This window comes from Zalophus californianus, chromosome 3 (genome assembly GCF_009762305.2).
Source record: "Zalophus californianus isolate mZalCal1 chromosome 3, mZalCal1.pri.v2, whole genome shotgun sequence".
NCBI classification, from domain to species: domain Eukaryota; kingdom Metazoa; phylum Chordata; class Mammalia; order Carnivora; family Otariidae; genus Zalophus; species Zalophus californianus.
The window spans coordinates 123,277,343-123,295,297 of record NC_045597.1 but is presented as its reverse complement, the minus strand read 5'-3'; the positions used below and the strand labels follow the sequence as shown (position 1 = coordinate 123,295,297).

At 40.1% G+C, this 17,955-nt stretch overlaps 1 protein-coding gene across 9 annotated transcripts in view; it reads right to left on the bottom strand.

Moving 5' to 3' along the window:
- PKP4 (plakophilin 4) overlaps positions 1-17,955 on the bottom strand; it is a 231,836-nt gene that overhangs the window by 177,536 nt on the left and 36,345 nt on the right. Inside the window, exon 2 of one of the 9 annotated variants that reach the window (XM_027588570.1) lies at positions 3,004-3,159. The exons of the other annotated variants lie outside the window; for them this stretch is intronic. The gene's annotated coding sequence lies outside the window, so the exon portion shown is untranslated. The remainder of the gene's footprint in view (positions 1-3,003; positions 3,160-17,955) is intronic. 9 annotated transcript variants of the gene reach the window in all.

The following is a 17,955-nucleotide window of genomic DNA, read 5'->3' as shown; positions in this document are numbered from 1 at the left end:
AGACCTTAAATTTAAAGGATCTGAGGAAAGGTTCTGTGGGCGGGTAACACAGTAGGACTCCAACATGGATTTTAAAGACCTCTGCATGTTCCTTCTCCCCTACATTTCTCTCAGGGCTCTCTCTCCTCCCTCAACTCACTGAGGCTCACAGGTCTTTCCTGACCCTGGGGTGCTCCTTAGGGACAAAAGGAATTGAGCTGGACCTTTTAGAATAATGGGGCAGAAATATTCGGACAAATCACTACAAAATCAGGCCAAAGTTTGGTGAAATTTGGAAGGGGCTCCTCTGTGTCTGCTTGTCCCCAAACTGTGGGCATCCTTGCTAGCAGCAGCTCCTTCTCAGCACAGCCCCTCTGTGAGGTGCTATTTTCAGGCCTTCAACTCAGCCCTCCAACCGCCACCGCACCCCCAGCAAAGCTCCAGCCCTGGGCTTCCTGCTGCTTCCAGAGCACAGCCCCTCCACCTCTGTCATTTTTAATTCCATAAGCAAGCGTAAATCAAGCTCCCTGACTCCGCTTCACCAAACCATTTCTTCCTTCCACACACATACTTTGTTAGTGCCTCACCCTTAAGAAGGCATTCCTCAATGTGTTCTGGAATTGCCTTTTTTTTTTTGATGACGCATCCCTCTAGTCCAACTAATCTAGTTAGAGTCTTAACAACACACAGTGCTCATTTTCACCCACTTGTATCTGTTCTTAAAATGCTCCCTTCACCTATTTAGAGTTAAGTGTATTAGAAGTAGGATCCTGTCTTATATGTCTGTATTTTCTCTGGTAGGTAATACACGTGCTGGGGCATTTCATACTATGCCTGCTGACAGAACTGGTTTTACTATGTGAGGAGCTAAAAAAACAGAAACTGGCGCTACACTACTGCACTTGGTAGAAAATGTTCAATATATTGGATGGCTCCTATTCAAAGGCAAAGAACCCCTGAACAAAGAAATTCCTTAAAGAAGTCTTTTGTTCGGTAGTGGGCACCAAAATTGTCAAAAAGAATCAGATTTCATTTTCTCTCTTCCTGGTTAGGTAACATGTTTCTTTTTAGGTAAGGGTTTTGACTTCCTTAAAGGAAGAATTTAGGAAAAATAACCACAACTCAAAGAAGCTACATTCCATTAGCAGGAGGTAACCCACCCCAAGCCATGATGTGCTCACTTTGGTATTTCTAAATTCTCAGGGACAGATCTTAGTGTATAACTAAAGCGTACTTTTAATGAGACCCTATAAATCAGTGCTATGATTCCCGCAATAATCCAGAAAGCTGTTATCAGAGTCTTGATTGTTTCTCAATATAGTGAAACATTACCTGTTCAGATTAAATGGGCAGGAAAATGAAAGGACTGGATTATTCCGTATTGTAGAAACATATTTTTTTATTGCTGCCACTAAAAATATAGGTATCTGTGCCCTGATTTAATGAATGGATCCATAGCAGCATTTAGTGATTCTAAAACTGTGATAGAATACCTCAAAGACCAACTACATCTAGCTTTTTCTTCTTGCTTAATATTTCATTTATTCAGAATGTAAAGGTAACTTCAGTCTATCAAACTGATCACAGGGTGACTGGGTGGCTCAGTTGGTTGAGCGACTGCCTTCGGCTCAGGTCATGATCCTGGAGTCCCGGAATCGAGTCCCACATCGGGCTCCCTGCTCAGCGGGGAGTCTGCTTCTCCCTCTGACCCTCCCCCCTCTCATGCTCTCTCTCTCTCATTCTCTCTCTCAAATAAATAAATAAAATCTTAAAAAAAAAACTGATCACAAATTCAGAATCTAAATTAATGTGACATAACCAAGTCTCAAAAAAGTAAGTATTTTGAGTTTAAAATATTGTACCCTAGGGAGCCTGGGTGGCTCAGTCAGTTCAGTGGCTGCCTTCGGCTGTCATGATCCCAGGGTCCTGGGATCGAGCCCCGCATCGGGCTCCCTGCTCAGCGGGGAATTTGGCTTCTCCCTCCCCCTCTGCCTGCTGCTCACCCTGCTTGTGCTTCTCTCTCTCTCTCACTATTTCTCTCTCTGTGTCAAAAAAATAAAATCTTAAAAAAAAATAAAATAAAATATTGTGCCCTAGATGCATGTTCCTGTCATTTTCATTTTGGGGGTAGGAGGAGACTTGCTTTTATTAATCTGAAGATCATAAACTGTGATTTGAAGTTCACTGACAGGTTGACAGGGATATGCTCATATTTCTCTTAGATACTGCAGAGAACCTACTTAATGCCCTCGGAAAAGTGGAATATTCACCAATAAAGTATGGCATTACAGAGTATAAATAAGTAATGATTGATAAATATTTAGAACCTTGGAGGTACAAGGAAGAACACATGTTAGACGACTTTCCACAGCCACCCAAGAATCTCTCTACAATTAAGGTAATAGTGTGAATATAAAATTTTGATGTCCAATCAACCTAGCAGGATTATAGCGGCTGTATCAAAAATTACCATCTGTCCAAATGGAAGTACGTACCCTCACAACTTGTAAGAATTACAGCAACATATATAAGTTTGAACGTCAGAGGTACTATGATAAATTAGACATTTAATTTAATGTTTGATGAAGACGGAGCAAGCTGCCACTTTGATGGAGTAGAAAAAGACACTGAAAAGGCAATCTGCTCATTTTACAGCCCAACAACTCTCTCTTCTGAGTCACTACTACTACTATGAGAGCAGCTCGACCTCTCACTATCAATTTTCTACCTATATATCAACTGTAAACTATTACAAAACACATGCAAGAACTGTCAGTGGGAATTAGGAAGTGCCTAGGATTTGAAGTGGTTTCTAACTTTCCCTCACTGGCATCTTTATTCCTGTTTTCAATGTTTTAGATGGAATGTCTAAGGGATAGGTACTTTTTGGATAAGGAAATGCATGTACCTATGAAAGGAGAGAGGCGGTGGCCACCTGGTGGTAGGGCTACAGTAAGCAGAGGTGGAGAAAGTCTACTACTGGGGAGGGGTCCAGGAATTTTTCAGTCATGGACAAAAGCTCACCATGGAGAGCACTGGACTCACATTACCCTGCATTCAATTGGCAATAAAGATGTAGAGCGCTTTGTCTAGGAGTGGTCCAAGAAATTCCACGGCCCTAAACATCACTTCCTTATCGACTGCTTAATACAATATATATTTCCTCCGCTCTTTTGATATCTGTGAAAGAAACAAAAGAAATTTGAGCAAGACATTAACATTAACTTTAATAATCTGAAGGTCACACAAGAACTGAAAAATGGTAAACTCACCAAGAAGCCCAAAGTCTGTTCTACCAAGACCTGCAATTCATGCCTTGAAGAAAGTGTTTTTCAAATGGAGTAAGGTAGTCAAGAGATGGAGCTGGGAGTGTCAGATGAAACACATTTGAGAATCAGCTGGGAGAGTCTCCTGTTGCCATAATTGAGTCCCAGTTTCACAGTACTCTGTTGATCTTCACCACTGTGATATCTGAACCAGCTGGCTTTCAATTTACTTTCGACTAACAGCTGCCATGAGCAGCTACTGAAATTACAGCACAACACCACCACTACGTCAACAGCATAAAGTCATCTTCGTACCTTCCCAGTGGTCAGTCATACGGAAAGAAACATTGAGAAATACACAGGTCTCTTTCTAGACCTGAATTCATGTATTCTGATTCAGTATGTGACACCGATCATTTATGGATCAATATATCTGCACCACTGCAAAGTATATGTATCATGATAAGTGTACAAAATATGAAAACATCCAAGTGACAGGCATGTCATCTCGGCCGTCAAAGCAAAAGGAGTACAAAACAGCCTAAGGCTGGATGGAACAGGCTCTGTGTTGACCAGGGAATCACCTGACCATTTCTCACCTCTGACTTTCTCTAATTCCATATTGTCATTCAAGACAGACAAAGTAGCAGCAACACCTGGCAAGACCATGTCTTCAAAAGTGAGTGCAACCACGAAGAATAACCATTAACTAAATATGGTACTTTCAGAAAACACTTAGCCGTTCTTTTACTAACCACTTTTGATTTATCTTCCCTAGTCAAAATATTTTTTACCAGCAGTTGGCCGGCCATCCATCCTAAGAGTATACAAGGCGAAACTGTATCTACAGGAACTTCTTGGCAACAGTTCATAAAAACATTTTAGTCAGAGGGAATAGGGAAAAGTTCCACTCTAATGTTTCTTTCCTATTCTCTTCAGAGAATTATAATATTCTAATTTATAAAATTTTACAAATAGGTGAAAAAATAGACATAAGTATAAAGTTTGAACAGATAATTTTTCAATTCTTGTTCAGATTTCAAAAATAATCACAAAACAAATACCATTAAACATAGTAGAGACTAACACTAAGGAAGCCCTTTAACCAAATACAAGATTAGTCAAGAAGCACTTCTGTCAGAAATGCCTGAGATCACCAACAGATACTAAACATTGTTATGGCTAAATTATGTGGTAGCAACGTACACTTGAGGACTAATAAAAACAGCTTTACAGAACTCTAAAACAGGAAGGACCTTGAAGATCATCTACTTGGGTGGTTTTCCAAATTCCTTATTTTCTTAACCCCTTTCTCTAAATAAACTCAAGAGTAACACCAATAATAAAAAAATAAAAGCAGGAGCTACTCTTCCTGGGCCTTCTTCATCTCCTCAGCCACAGCTGGTCAGGCAGCTTCCCTGAAGAAGGCCATTATCAAGGATGGCACTTCAGAGAATGACCGGAGGCTCTGAGCCAGGACACAACCTGCCCGAGGTCTGGCTAATGGATCTGCAGGTTCTCAAGGCAGGGTTCTTTCACTGCAGGGTGCAACCAAAGCAATGCAATCCAAAAAGGAACATGAGTGTGTTACCATCCAACAAACTCAAAAGTACTTTCTTAATGCTGCACAACCTTTTTAGATTTCAAAATTTACAGTACAGATTTGAGGGGAGAAGTTGGGATTTACTGTTTTCCAAATGTTTTAATGCTTCAGAATGAGGACTGTTCACACTCACAGTTGAAGGATGTGCCTCCCGAGTATTTCAGAGGTCTCCCCCACAAGTTAAGGCTGGCACAGAGGCTGGCAGCCTCATTTCATGCCCCTCTGCCCTGCACCTGTACTTCTGGGTCAGCAACATTCTACCCCTCAAACTGCTTCTGCCTCCTTGCTGTTCCAGGCCCTGGCACGCTCCCTTTCTACCTCTCTGTCCCTTACTTCATACTGCTGAGTCACTTGCTTCAGCTGAGACCTTCCTGACCTTGACCCATCCCCTCCCAGTCATCCCATGGCCCTCACTTCTTCCCCCTGCCCCACTCACTCTGCTTTTTCTTAACACTTATTACCACCTGATCGGTCTCATCTTCCCTCACGAACATAAGCTACATGTGTGGAGACTTTGTTCATTAGTTTATCAAAAGCAACAGCTATCAGCAGGCATCATGGTGCAGGAGGAAGAACCAGGCTTTCGGTGAAGCCCTGGTCAAACGACTGTGGTTCAATTTTCTGATTCCTCCTAAGCTCCAGCAGTTCCTAAGGGTTTGTCTGGTTTTCTTGGTAGATCCACTTCTGGGAGTGGGGTGGAATCTTGAGGCTCTGATGATCACTTCTAGGCTAACCACTAAAAATATAATTCTGGAGCCCTGAACTCAGTTTCAATTTTCATGTTTCTTGGCCATCAACAGGGTGTGTCCTTCCAGACACTCAAATTCAGCATGTCCACAGCTGAATTCATAGTTTTCCTAAATCTGTGTGGCTTATGGAGTACCTTTCTTACCACTACCTTCAGCCATTCAAAATAGCTATTTAATTCACTCTTGTAATATCCTCAAGAACTGAGGAGCAGTACAGAAATGTTTTATGAGGTGCACCTGGGTGGCTCAGTCAGCTAAGCATCCAACTCTTTATTTCAGCTCGTTATGATCTCAGGCTCCTGGGATCAAGGCCCACATCAGGTTCCATGCTCAGCACTGGGTCAGCTTGAGATTCTCTCTCTCCCTCTGCCCCTCCCAGACCCCCCAACCCCTCCCCCCACCAGTTTGTGTGTGCATGTGCTCTCTCTCTCTCTCTAAAATAATAAATAAATAAATTTTTAAAAAAGGAAATGTTTTATGAAGTCTATGAAATTATGGCATCAGAGCTAGGACAGGAATGGAGCTTTCTCTTAATTTCCACTTGAAAACACTATTAAGCCCTCCTGTCCATTTTCTCGTGTGAAAGAAGCATCTTTGTGAACACTGGTATGAACAGGTAGTTTGTCTACAGTGACTCTTAATCTGTTATAATCAACTGGACAGCCAATAAAAAGCAAAGCTAAAACAACATCACTGTAATTGCAGTGAAATTATTAGAAAATGTAACATTAGATATTCAATGTATTCAATATTTTGGGAACTATCATAATAAACTTGGTTAGAATAAAGAACTGAAGTTCCTGTATATATGGAAGAAAGACAAAAATAACACCTAACTTGCTGTCACTTATATTCTGGATTAGCCAATAAGGTTTTTAAAAATATGTTTAAAAGACCCTCAAGGCCAGCTTGAATAATGAAACCAAATCATCCCCAAAGGAATTTTAAGTTAATACCGCCTATTTCAGCGAATAAGTATTACTAACACGTAAGAGAAAAGTGAGGGCTTAATTTTATGTTTAACTTGTCTCCCACTCTTGCGAGTAGAAGGGCTAAATTATCAGTGAGATAATCATCCTTCAGGAATACAAACATAAGAAGCAAAAATGGCAAAAATGGTGAAGTCAACACACCAGATAACTCTCAGATATTCAAAGTTGGATCAGCCAAGTTTTCAAGGAGTAACTCTGCTAAGGGTTACTTAGTCTGTAAGTAACAGACTTACAGACTAAGTGTGAAGGAATTGGAACAGCTCCTGGAAGCGGCACTTGTCAGATGATATAAGCAATCTCCAAATTGTTACCTGGACTTGCTATGCTTCTGATATTTCATAGGTGCATGTCATCTCATGTAGAAGATGACATGCACCTTCTACATGCATGGTAGAAGAAAAGGGGCTGCTTGTACATTCATTGCTCATTCCAACATTTACTGAGCATCCACTGAGTATCAGGTACTGGGCCATGTGTTTTGTAGAAACCTATTTATATTCACTTTCTAATACTGGTGCAAAGTTGACAGCATAAAAGTCACTGCAATGCTGCAACCTCTCAAAGAAAACTAGCAAATGTACATTTGGTGATTTACCAAGTAATAGCAGTCATACTGTCAGCACTATAAACATTTAAATCCAAAGAAGTGGAATGCAGTATCTTGGGAACAGCAAGAAAGGGAATATGGTTAAAAAGAAACTTAGGGATGCCTGGGTGGCTCAGTCACTTAAGGAAGTGACTCCTGATTTCAGCCCAGGTCATGATCTCAGGGTCGTGAGACTGAGTCCTGTGTTGGGCTCCTGCTGGGCGTGGAGCCTGCTTGAGATTCTTTCTCCACCGCTCCCTGTCCCACCCCTCAAAAAAAAAAAAAAAGGCAACTTAAATATAACTTTACAAACCATGAAATCTATGCTAAATCTTTCTTACCTTTTTTATATTCTCTTATGTTTCACATTCATTACATTTGAAAATCATAAAGATGACTATTTGCTAGAATTCCTAACCACTGGATCTAAAAGAATAGTCCAGCAGGACCAGCAATGCCCCAGACCTACTGAATCAGACACTCTGGGAGGAGAGCACAGCACAACCACTCCAGGTGATTCTGACACACATCAAAGGTTGAGAATCACTGTGCCAAAAGAACAAATCAGAGGTAACATAATAAAACAGTGTTTTCATTATTCTATACATAAAGGTGAAAATACAGTTTGGGTTTATATTTATAGAAAATTTTACAATAAAAATATTAAGGAACACAATTTCTTAATTATAATTATAGGATCAATACTGAACTTACAGATTGTCAATAATTAACTCAAAAATTTATTGGGCTTGGAATTAAAAACTGTTCTAAGTAAATGAATGGTATAAACTTTGCCCAGCTGCTAAAATTTTCTTTCTTTTTTTAAGAGAAAGCGCGTGCTCGTGAGTGGGAGGGGGAGAAGAAGAGGGACAGAGAATCTTAAGCAGGCTCCACACCCACTATAGGGCGCTTGATCTCATGACCCTGAGATCATGACCTGAGCCAAAATCAAGGACGCTTTACCAACTGAGCCATCCAGGCGCCCTAAGCTGCTAAAATTTTCAATTAAAAAATAGGTGTTTAGGGAGTGCCTGGGTGACTCAGTTAAGCATCCTTGATTTTGACTCAGGTGGTGATCCCAGGGTCCTGGAATGGAGCCCCGTATCTGGCTCTCCGCTCAGCGGGGAGCCTGCTTTTCCCTCTCCCTCTCCCTGCCACTCCCCCTGCCTGTGTGCTCTCTCTCTCCCCTCTGTCAAATAAATAAATAAAATCTAAAAAAAAAAAAATAGGTGTTTAAAATGCTTGGACTGTCCAAAATTTTAACATAAAATTTCAATAAGGTCTTAAAAGCACAATTTAAAAAACTTATGAGTGCATCCCCACTCAGGAAATATTTGATAAAATTTTATATGAAAACAATTTCATTTTACAAAAATACTTTATGAAATTACTTATGGAATATTTTCATAGCAAATCCTCTTAGTCAAAGCCACTGAATCATTTGTTTATAAGTTATCACAGTACTTTTGAGATTTTATTTATTTATTTGAGAGACAGAGAATGAGAGAGAGAGGATGAGAGTGGGGAGGGCCAGAGGGAGGAGGGAGAAGCAGACTCCTTGCTGAGCAGGAAGCCGGATGTGGGACTCGATCCTGGGACTCCAGGATCATGACCTGAGCCAAAGGCAGTCGCTTAACCAACTGAGCCACCCAGGCGCCCTACAGTACTTTTGAATCACAGCAGGAGGAATTAGAGGTAAAAGGACAATCAAGAGCATCTGAAGCTCAAGTGTTAAGAGTTCGCTACCAATTAAACATGAAACAAATTAAAGATACAGCATCAATGAAATTCCTCTCCACGTATCTTCTACATGAGATGACATGCACCTATGAAATATCAGAAGCATAGCAAGTCCAGGTAACAATTTGGAGATTGCTTATATCATCTGACAAGTGCCGCTTCCAGGAGCTGTTCCAATTCCTTCACATGTGTTATGGCTCAAAGTTTTAATTAGGCTAAAGAATTCCTATGAGGGGAGGTTCTAACTGGATTTATGCAAAACAGATGTGGAGAGCAAAGCTAAGAGAGGCAGAAGATAGGCCTAAGATCTTTAACATTTCTTACCAAGAATTCCCACGGCATTCTTAAATATATAAATAGCAGACCGAGGAACAGAAAGCCTCAAGGATGTGTGCCAAAAGTTTATTTTAAAACAGGGGGAGTGTACTATTCTTTGCTTTTATGAATGTCTACTTTTATTCTTACAAAAACTATTTCTAACACACCGTAGACGCTGTACCACATACAAACTTTCTGCATCACCATCAGCACCTATTAGCATGTGACTTAACACAACTTTGGGAATCACGTTTTGTCTCCAACTTCACCAAGTGCATTCAAGTGCTTCTCTAAAGGGTAGTGGTGCCTTGGAAATCCTTTTTGTTTGCCCTGAGACTAGCTGGGCTGAGGGAGCAGACAGAAGTCTGGTAGAAGAGAATGCAGTGATCCACATGGAAGGTGAATGGGGAGAAAGGAGAGTGCTGCAGGTGAGGGGGGTAAACAGAAGGCACCTCAGCTGCAGAAGAGAAGGCACTTGGGGACAAGTAAGATGGCAGGCAAAGCACAGAAGTAGGAACTGAAGGGGAGGCATTCTGTCATAGAATTTTAAAGTTCAAAGGGACTTGAGACAGAATTCAAACTAAGGTTTCTAGCCCAGGGCAATAGTTTGGGCTCTAGCTTCTCTGAAAGCTTTCTGGGGAGCTCCCACACTAGGAATAGGAAGATATCGATCTCAGAAAAATAGAACCAGAGTTCGGATGGACCCTAAGCTACAAGGCAGGAATCTGGATTCTAATGGACCTGTGTCCTGTGCCTTAGTTCCAGGAACCAACATCAAGATATCCTGTAGTCTTAAAAATACCAAGGACTGAAAAGTATGTGGGAAGATCAAGGTCACACCCTGTTTTAGGGGAGAAAATCTTACATCTGCATGGTGATATTGTGCATGTGCTAAGAAGCCAGTAGGAAAATGAATCAAAACCACACATTTTAGGAGAGACTTAAATGATAATCATGCACCTTTCACAGAGCTATTAGTTCTGCCCTCACTCAGGTATTTAACTCTGCCTCTTTAACAAAACAGTATCAGATGGCAAGACAGAGTGGCAAAGTCCTGGAGCATAGCCAGGTCACTAGCACTGAAGCCATGCTCACTCCAATTTAGCTCAGTTGGCTGGACATGCGCTGTGGATGGGTATCAGCAGGGTATGCAAGCAGCTGCTACATGAGAACCTCAAGCAGGGAGGCTGTGTAGGGCAGGGAGGGAGAAATCTGTGAAGATGCACTAAAGCACAGCTTTGAGTAATGTGGCATCTGTGGAATGCTGAGAAACAGAAGCACATAAACCAAACTGGCATGTAGCAATTAGAAATAAAATGGTTCATTTTAAGTGACATCAGTGGATACCTAGAAGGGCCAAAAAGGCAGAGTTTCAAGGCAACAATAAACACTGGGTTTGTTGTTTTGCTTTATTAAGTGAGACATTATCATTGGTAATGTAAGCTTTTTTAATAACACATCTCAGAAGTCAAATAGCCCACTTGAGGCCATACATAGCCCATGAGGCACTGGGGTCTGGTGCAGCAGAGTAGGGAAGCCTGCCCCAGGGAGTACAGTGTTTGCAGACTGCTCCTGAGCCTGGACCCTTCCTTAGGGAGTTTTGAAGGTGCTTGTTGTCTTCGCCAAGTTCAATCTAAAACCCATCTGCACCCAGGTCTAGCAGCCATGCTACATTTTCCCAGGTTTCTGAGGTCTCAGACAGAGCAACAGTTCTACAAAATGGCTCCTAGTTAGAGGCAGCCTTAAGTAGCCAGTAAAAGTGAGGCGGCTGGGCACTGCAATTTGGAATCTGTCACAGCTCTCTGGTATCCATTCTGCCTGGACCAGAGCTGCTGAACGATAGCTCCTAAAGGCACAGTTGTCATCGGAGCTCAGGATAGAAATACCTTTACACTAGTCCATATGCTCTCCCAGATAACTACATCCCTCTGAATTTCTTTCCCTCTAATACTGGAGAGTCTAAAAGGTTCTCTCTTATAGGAAACCTTTTCTAATTAACAGAAGAATGGAAGTCATTTCCCATGGTAGTCAACCCTTATGACTTCTTCACCAATACACAAACTCCCATGGCCTATTAGAAATATTGAAAAAAGCATTTAACATCCTACCAAAGTGACTGATAGATTTTTACTTCAAAGTCTAAAAAGGTGGAGATGTCTCCATCCTCGTTCTAAGTCTGTCTTAATCCGCTTATAAATAGAGCACAATAAATGCTACCACAAAATCCTCATAAAATGGTTAAAAAACAAAGGAATGGTACTTTTTCTTATACATGGTCAATGATTAGTTTCTTTAACATTATTTCCTACACAATTTTATAAATATTACCAAATATCAAAGGCAATTTGTAGAGAACAAAACACAGATAAGCAGGAATCTTAAAAATCAAGATCTGTGGATCCATTTATTGATGTGTATGGCACCATGCCCGGTACCATGGAGAATAGAACAGTGAATCAGAAACTAATTCTAACCTCAAAGAAATTAAGTTCAGAGGTAAATAATACGACATATGGCTATAAACACAATGTCAAAAAGTATCTGAGGTAATTAAAAGAGGTATAAATAAAGGGGCAATGGTATGTACGCATACATGTAGGCAGGAGGAAGGAGGGTGCTAGCAATCAGGAACACCTTTGTGGAAGAAATACTTGAGCAGGGCCTTGAAGGGTGCAAAGCCCTTGGACAGTGAGTAAAAAATGGGAAGAAGAAAATTCAAGGGAGAGTGAAGTGCATGGTCAGAAAGAACGGGGGCAACCTAATGTAGGATGTGTATAGATCTGATGAACACTCTGGTTCAGCTGAATGACAGGGTCCCTGGAGGGAGGTAGTGATAAATCCTGGGAAACACAAGGATGGCTGCTGGTCTTGCAGGTGAGGCTAAGAAGTCTGACCCTATGTGATGGGCAGCAGGGCTCCAATGGAAATATTTAAGCAGGAGAATGACAGCATCACCTTCATGTTTCAGGAAGACCACTTTAGCTACTAAGTTAGGCTGGCTTGGAAGAGGGAACAGGAGGCCCTGTTGGGAGCTTATCCTAACAGTTCAAGTAGGAAGAAAAAAAAAAGTGGGAATTGAGCTGAGACTACAGGTTTGAGAAATATTATACAAATAAGTCAATCAAACAAAAATAGCTGACTGGACAATGGGGGCAGGGGAAAGAGACAACCAAAGGATGAGCTACAGTTTTGTCTGATACTGTTACTGAAACTAGAGAAAACGAAAGGAGGAGCCAATGATAAGGGCTCTCAGTTTGGACACATCAGGTTTGCAGACCTGGTGGGTCACTCTGAGGGAGAAGGCCAGCAGAGAAACAGAAGGGACCTAATCTGGAACCACAGCTTCGTCAGCTACAGGTTGCTTTTGCTCAGCCAGGCTCAAGGCCCAAACTGGCCAACTTTACAAGAGTAGCTCCATAGCCCGGGGAGGACTCTAGGCCAATAACCCGGGAGAGCAGGCTCAATCTCATGCACACTATCATAGTCTCCACAGTTGAAGTAAACCATAGATTATGACTTGGAGGTACATCTGTGGGAAAAAATGGAGGCCATTGCCACTTGCAGGCTTATATTTTTCCATGGCATTGCTGCTAAGTTAAATAAGGACTGCATTTTCTGTTGCTCAGGGAAACAAAATATCTATATACAGGGAAGCCTTTTGTGCCTTTTCTTTATGAACTCAGGTTTAAGTAAGAAAGGGTCATCTTTATTTTTCGCTATTATGCATGTTTATCAAACAACAAAAACATATCTGCAAGGCAAAAATAAAATTTCTGAATGCTTAATAATAGACCTTGACTGGTATAATCAACAAGGTTGTCATTACTGGCAGTTATCAGGATGACTGCTTTCTCTACAGAAGCAAATGAACTTACTAAGGGCTTCATGTCTGCCACTGTGCTATGGGTGTGTGCACTGCACTGTGGTTAGGAAGTTCCAACTTCTTGCAGTAGAAAGGGAAATGATGGGAGTGCCAAAAATAGAATAATTAGGAAAAAAACATGCAAAAGTAGTCTGCCCTGATTATTCATGAATATAAAACATACTGTATTACCTTATAACTATCCCTACAAGTGCCAACAACTTACTATGGAAGAGGACTTTCATGACTACTTTCTCTAGCATTAGTGCAACAATTTGTACTAACATTTCTGGAAGATTAGCATCTCACTTTCTGACACATATTACTGTGTAAAATAACAGAATCATAAATTGCAAATTCAAGTCTGGAGAGGTGAGACTTTGATCAATTCACGCAACCTGCACTTTAAACTCTGAATCTCTACACTCTTTATGTTCAGATATCCTTCATTTTATTCAAGAAAACTAGACAAATCTATGGGCAGGGGCATTTTTTAACTTGGTCCAAGTATTACCAAAAATTTTTTCCAGAAATAATTGACCTCATTTCTAACTAAGTGGTTGAAGAACAAGTACTAAGACAATGGCATGATTTAGAACACGAAGTCATGAAGTCGGGCCACTGAGCTTTCAAACTATGTCAGTGATGCTCTGCTCTGCCACCTACACAAATATAAATTTTCCTTTAGACCAGTGGATACATGACCAATTATCCTTTAGAGTTATCAGAACACCGAACTCTGCTATTCTAACTTAAATGAAGACATGTATTAAATATTATCCAACCAGGGGTGCCTGGGTGACATAGTCAATTAAGCGTTGGACTCTTGGTTTCAGCTCAGGTCATGATCTCAGGGTTGTGAGACGAGCCCCACATCAAGCTCCAAGCTCTGCGGGGGTCTGCTTAAATTTCCCTCTCCCTCTCCCTCTGCCTCTCTCTCTCAAATAAATAAATCAATCTTTTAAAAAATCATCCAGGCAAAACTCAGTGGTGTTAATGATTTCTCTAGAGCTAGAGACACAACTATATCTAAAGTCTTTAATTTTTGGTCCTATCCAAATTTGCCTAGTAGAGCTTGAAACTTCTACCCCATACATTACAAGATTAACTTAGGTTGTCAGATACAATGTGTAAACTATATTTTGTATAGTACAAAGCATACAAAATTATACAGAGTTCCACCATGTGTCTTTAAAATGCTTCCTTAAGAACCTAAGGGTCCACTTCATCTTCTCCCTTCTGTTGAGAGATGTGGTGCATGGCTAAATACATACTGAGAGGGGTAGGAGTGGAGATGAGTTAGGACTATAGCTTGGGTCGGTCCAAAAGTTATTTCACATGGTGGAAGAGAACTAACTTCTCCTAAGAACAAGGTCAGAAATTGAGCAAGGTGGGTCAACAGCATGTTTCACCGATAGAAGGTTCGGGATGGGGCAGGTTGCTCAGCAGGAAGGCTGCTGGGCCTGCTCTGTGTTCAGGGTCGCCCCCCATCCCCAGGACAATGCCTACTTGCGCTGGCAGTTATGCATCCTCAGGCAACATACACGTCTACAGTGCTGATGTAAAAGGGGCCCATTTTCTAATTAAAAAAAAAAAAAAAGCCCTCTGGTTCATTCGGTCTTATGCATTTAAAACAAAGTTTCCAACGGCTTCTCTCTTAACCACCATTATTAACTGCTCAAACATGCAGGGAATCTAAAGTAATTATTATTTTGGACCCCTGAAGGCACCTTTACAGAGCATCTTTCATGTCAGGTATTTTACTGTTCTTATTGTCCATGCTTTCATACTTAGTTTGGATTCAGGAGCACTGAACGAATGCACTAGCCTCATGGGCTCAATCCCTGGGCAGGAAGCTCTGCTCTTTTCTGTAGCCACAGGTATGATATTACCATCACCAGCTGTGCTGTGTAAAGCCCTGTGGTCAGGAGAGGCAGGACAACTGGATCCCCCCTCAACTCTCCTACCTCTGAAGAAAAATCCATTTACAACCCTCCCACTGCTGCCACAGGGGCAACAGCATTATCGGAACAAAAGCAGAAGTAGATTTAAGAGCAAAGCAGAGCAGAATAAGTTCTAGAACAGCCAACTTATTTCCATGGTTGAACACTGGAGTATCCCCAATTATTAAAGAAATATCCTGGAGAAGATGGGCTAAATGGTCAACATCAGCATAAGAAACTAGATTTCCAAGGATTTTTACCACTAAATGAATGCTGACAAGAAAAATGCAGCCCAAGAAACAAAATTACTTTTCACAACACAATTAACATTTCTGGAACACTAGGTAAAACTCAAAACATTAACTAGTAAAACTCTGAAATAAAGTACCAAAATACAGAATCCATCATGAGAATGTAGTGAAGACTGTAAAAATGTTTTTTTTAATCTGAATAGGTTTTTTGATCCATTTCAAATCTACACCTTCTAATTTTACATTCACATTCATTTAAAAATGTGTGAAAAGCTGCACAATTTAGAATCTTCTCCCTCTCCCCTTTTTGTCCATCCTCACATTGCCTCAAGGCAGTCATCCATTCATCAGCTTTTTTTTTTTTTAAGCTAGGTGAGTTAAGACTTTTTTCTCCTTCCCCATGACCTTTTCCTGCCACACTCCATATCTAAATTTATACAATATTTATATGTAAAACATCAGATGAACTTTTGCATTCTACCTCCCACTTTTGTTGATTTGTTTTTTTTTGTTTTTTTGGGGGGGGGGTTGACTACACACCGAATAGGTAATGTTTACTGGCATTTTAAACACTGACATAGCATTTGAAATAAGATGTCTGGCCTCCATCTCTGAAAAGTTAACGTTATAATAGCAACATCAGCAACAATCTATTGAATACTTCCCATAAGTCAAATAGTACTGAGCACTTTACAAACACTGTATCATTTAATCTTCAGGACAAAACTGAGTCACACATTATCCCTGGTTCATAACTGTTGAAAATACAGAAGCCAGAGTAATTAAATAACTTGCCTAAGGTCACATACCCTAGCAAATGACAGTCTGGATTCAAGCCCAGGTCTACCTGTCTCCTAAGCTCTTTCTGGAAGTTTCCAGTAAAAATGAAAGAAGACCATTTCTAAAGTCACACTTTAAAGAATTGGAATTTTTTTTTAAGAGAAAGTAACTTCTCAACCAGCATTTATTTTCTCCACGTGATTTATATCTAGCACTGGGCAAGCAAAAGCAAAGAAACTGAAGAGGAGCAGAAAAAGCAGGCAAGAGGGAAGGAAACTTGGAACTTTAAACTAGGCAAAGAGCCAAGGGAAAAAGGAAGGGCATTCAAAAATGCATAAATGCAAATGTAGCCCAACACAGAACAGCAAAAGTTGGCCAGTCCTGTAGTCATTTAAAAAATGTTTAATCTGATATCCATTTACCATAATGAAAGGTTAAAAATACAAATATCTCTTTTTTTTAAACACATGACTACCTTTAATGGCTACACAGAAGTCTATTATATGATGTATTAACTTAATAGATTTATAGTTTTTAATACTCTAAACAACTCAGCAGAAAACAATCTTTGTCCACTTGATTGATAATTGCCTTTCACTACATTAGAAGTCATGGACCAAATGTACTTTTTGGATTTTTGAAGGCTACTGTTGATGCCTAGTGCCAACTTCCTTTCCAGAAGAGTGGCAGCAACATGAGCTCAACGCACTGAGCCTCATCTGTATAAGCTTCTATCATTCTTTCCAGTCTTTGTAAGTCTGAAAAAAAAAAGATACCATATTGTTTTGGTAGTTACTACTAAAAGAACTTTAAAAATATAGAACAACGACTACTTATTTCATCTCTTTCAGTTAAAAAAAAACCCACAAAAACCCTAAAGGTAGGAATTATTCTGACTTCACTGATAAGGAAACAAGTTCAAAGTGGTTAAAATATTTGCTCAAATTTAATGGACAAGCAAACAGCAAAACTAAAACTTCTACTGATTTTAAAAAATCATAACTGTTTACTTACAAATTGAAAGAAATATTAAATGCATTTTATCTATAATGAGAATATTTAGTACCTCAAAAAAGTCTTTGCAGTTGGTTTAGAAAATTTTGTATTAAAAAATCTAAATTAAAAAAATAGAGTAATGAAAGTAATCTATGATATTTTAAAGTGTTTTTACTATCTGTGATTGCCTAGTTCAAATATTTTATTCTAAAACAAATCATCCTTAATGTTATTAATCATCAATTCACACTTATCAGGTTCATAATTTCATCTGATTTCAAATAACTAAGGTATATATTTAAAAAAATTTTTTTAATAAGATTTATTTATTTATCTTAGGGAGAGAGATCAAGAGTGTGAGCGGGTGGAAGGGCAGAGGGAGGGAGAGAGAGAATCCTCAAGCAGACTCCTCGCTGAGCACAGAGCCCTCCTGGGGGAGGGGGGAAGGGGGCGGGGTTTGATCCCAGGACCCTGAGACCATGACCTGAACTGAAATCCAGAGCTGGCCACTTAACTGGCTACCCAGGCGCTCCCTAAGGTATATTTTAAGTTACTTATTCAAACTATTGCAAGGAACGTCCTAGGTCACAGTATATTTTTGGAACAGTTGATATTTCAACTGAACTTTAGGTAAGATTGTATAAAGGTTAACAATTTTTGTTACTAAGAAGCCTTTCTTGTTTTAAACAGAACTCATTTCCCCCTCCACAATTTATAAAAACAATTTGAGTGCTGAGGTGAAACGATTTTCAGGATGCACATAATGAAAATACAAACCCTCTTGTCCTAGAGTGCTGAAAACAGAGCAAACGCCTCTCTAAAGTAGTATAATAGATGAGCATCTTGAGTTGAAGTATAATGAGAAATATGCTGAGTGCAAACAGCTTTTC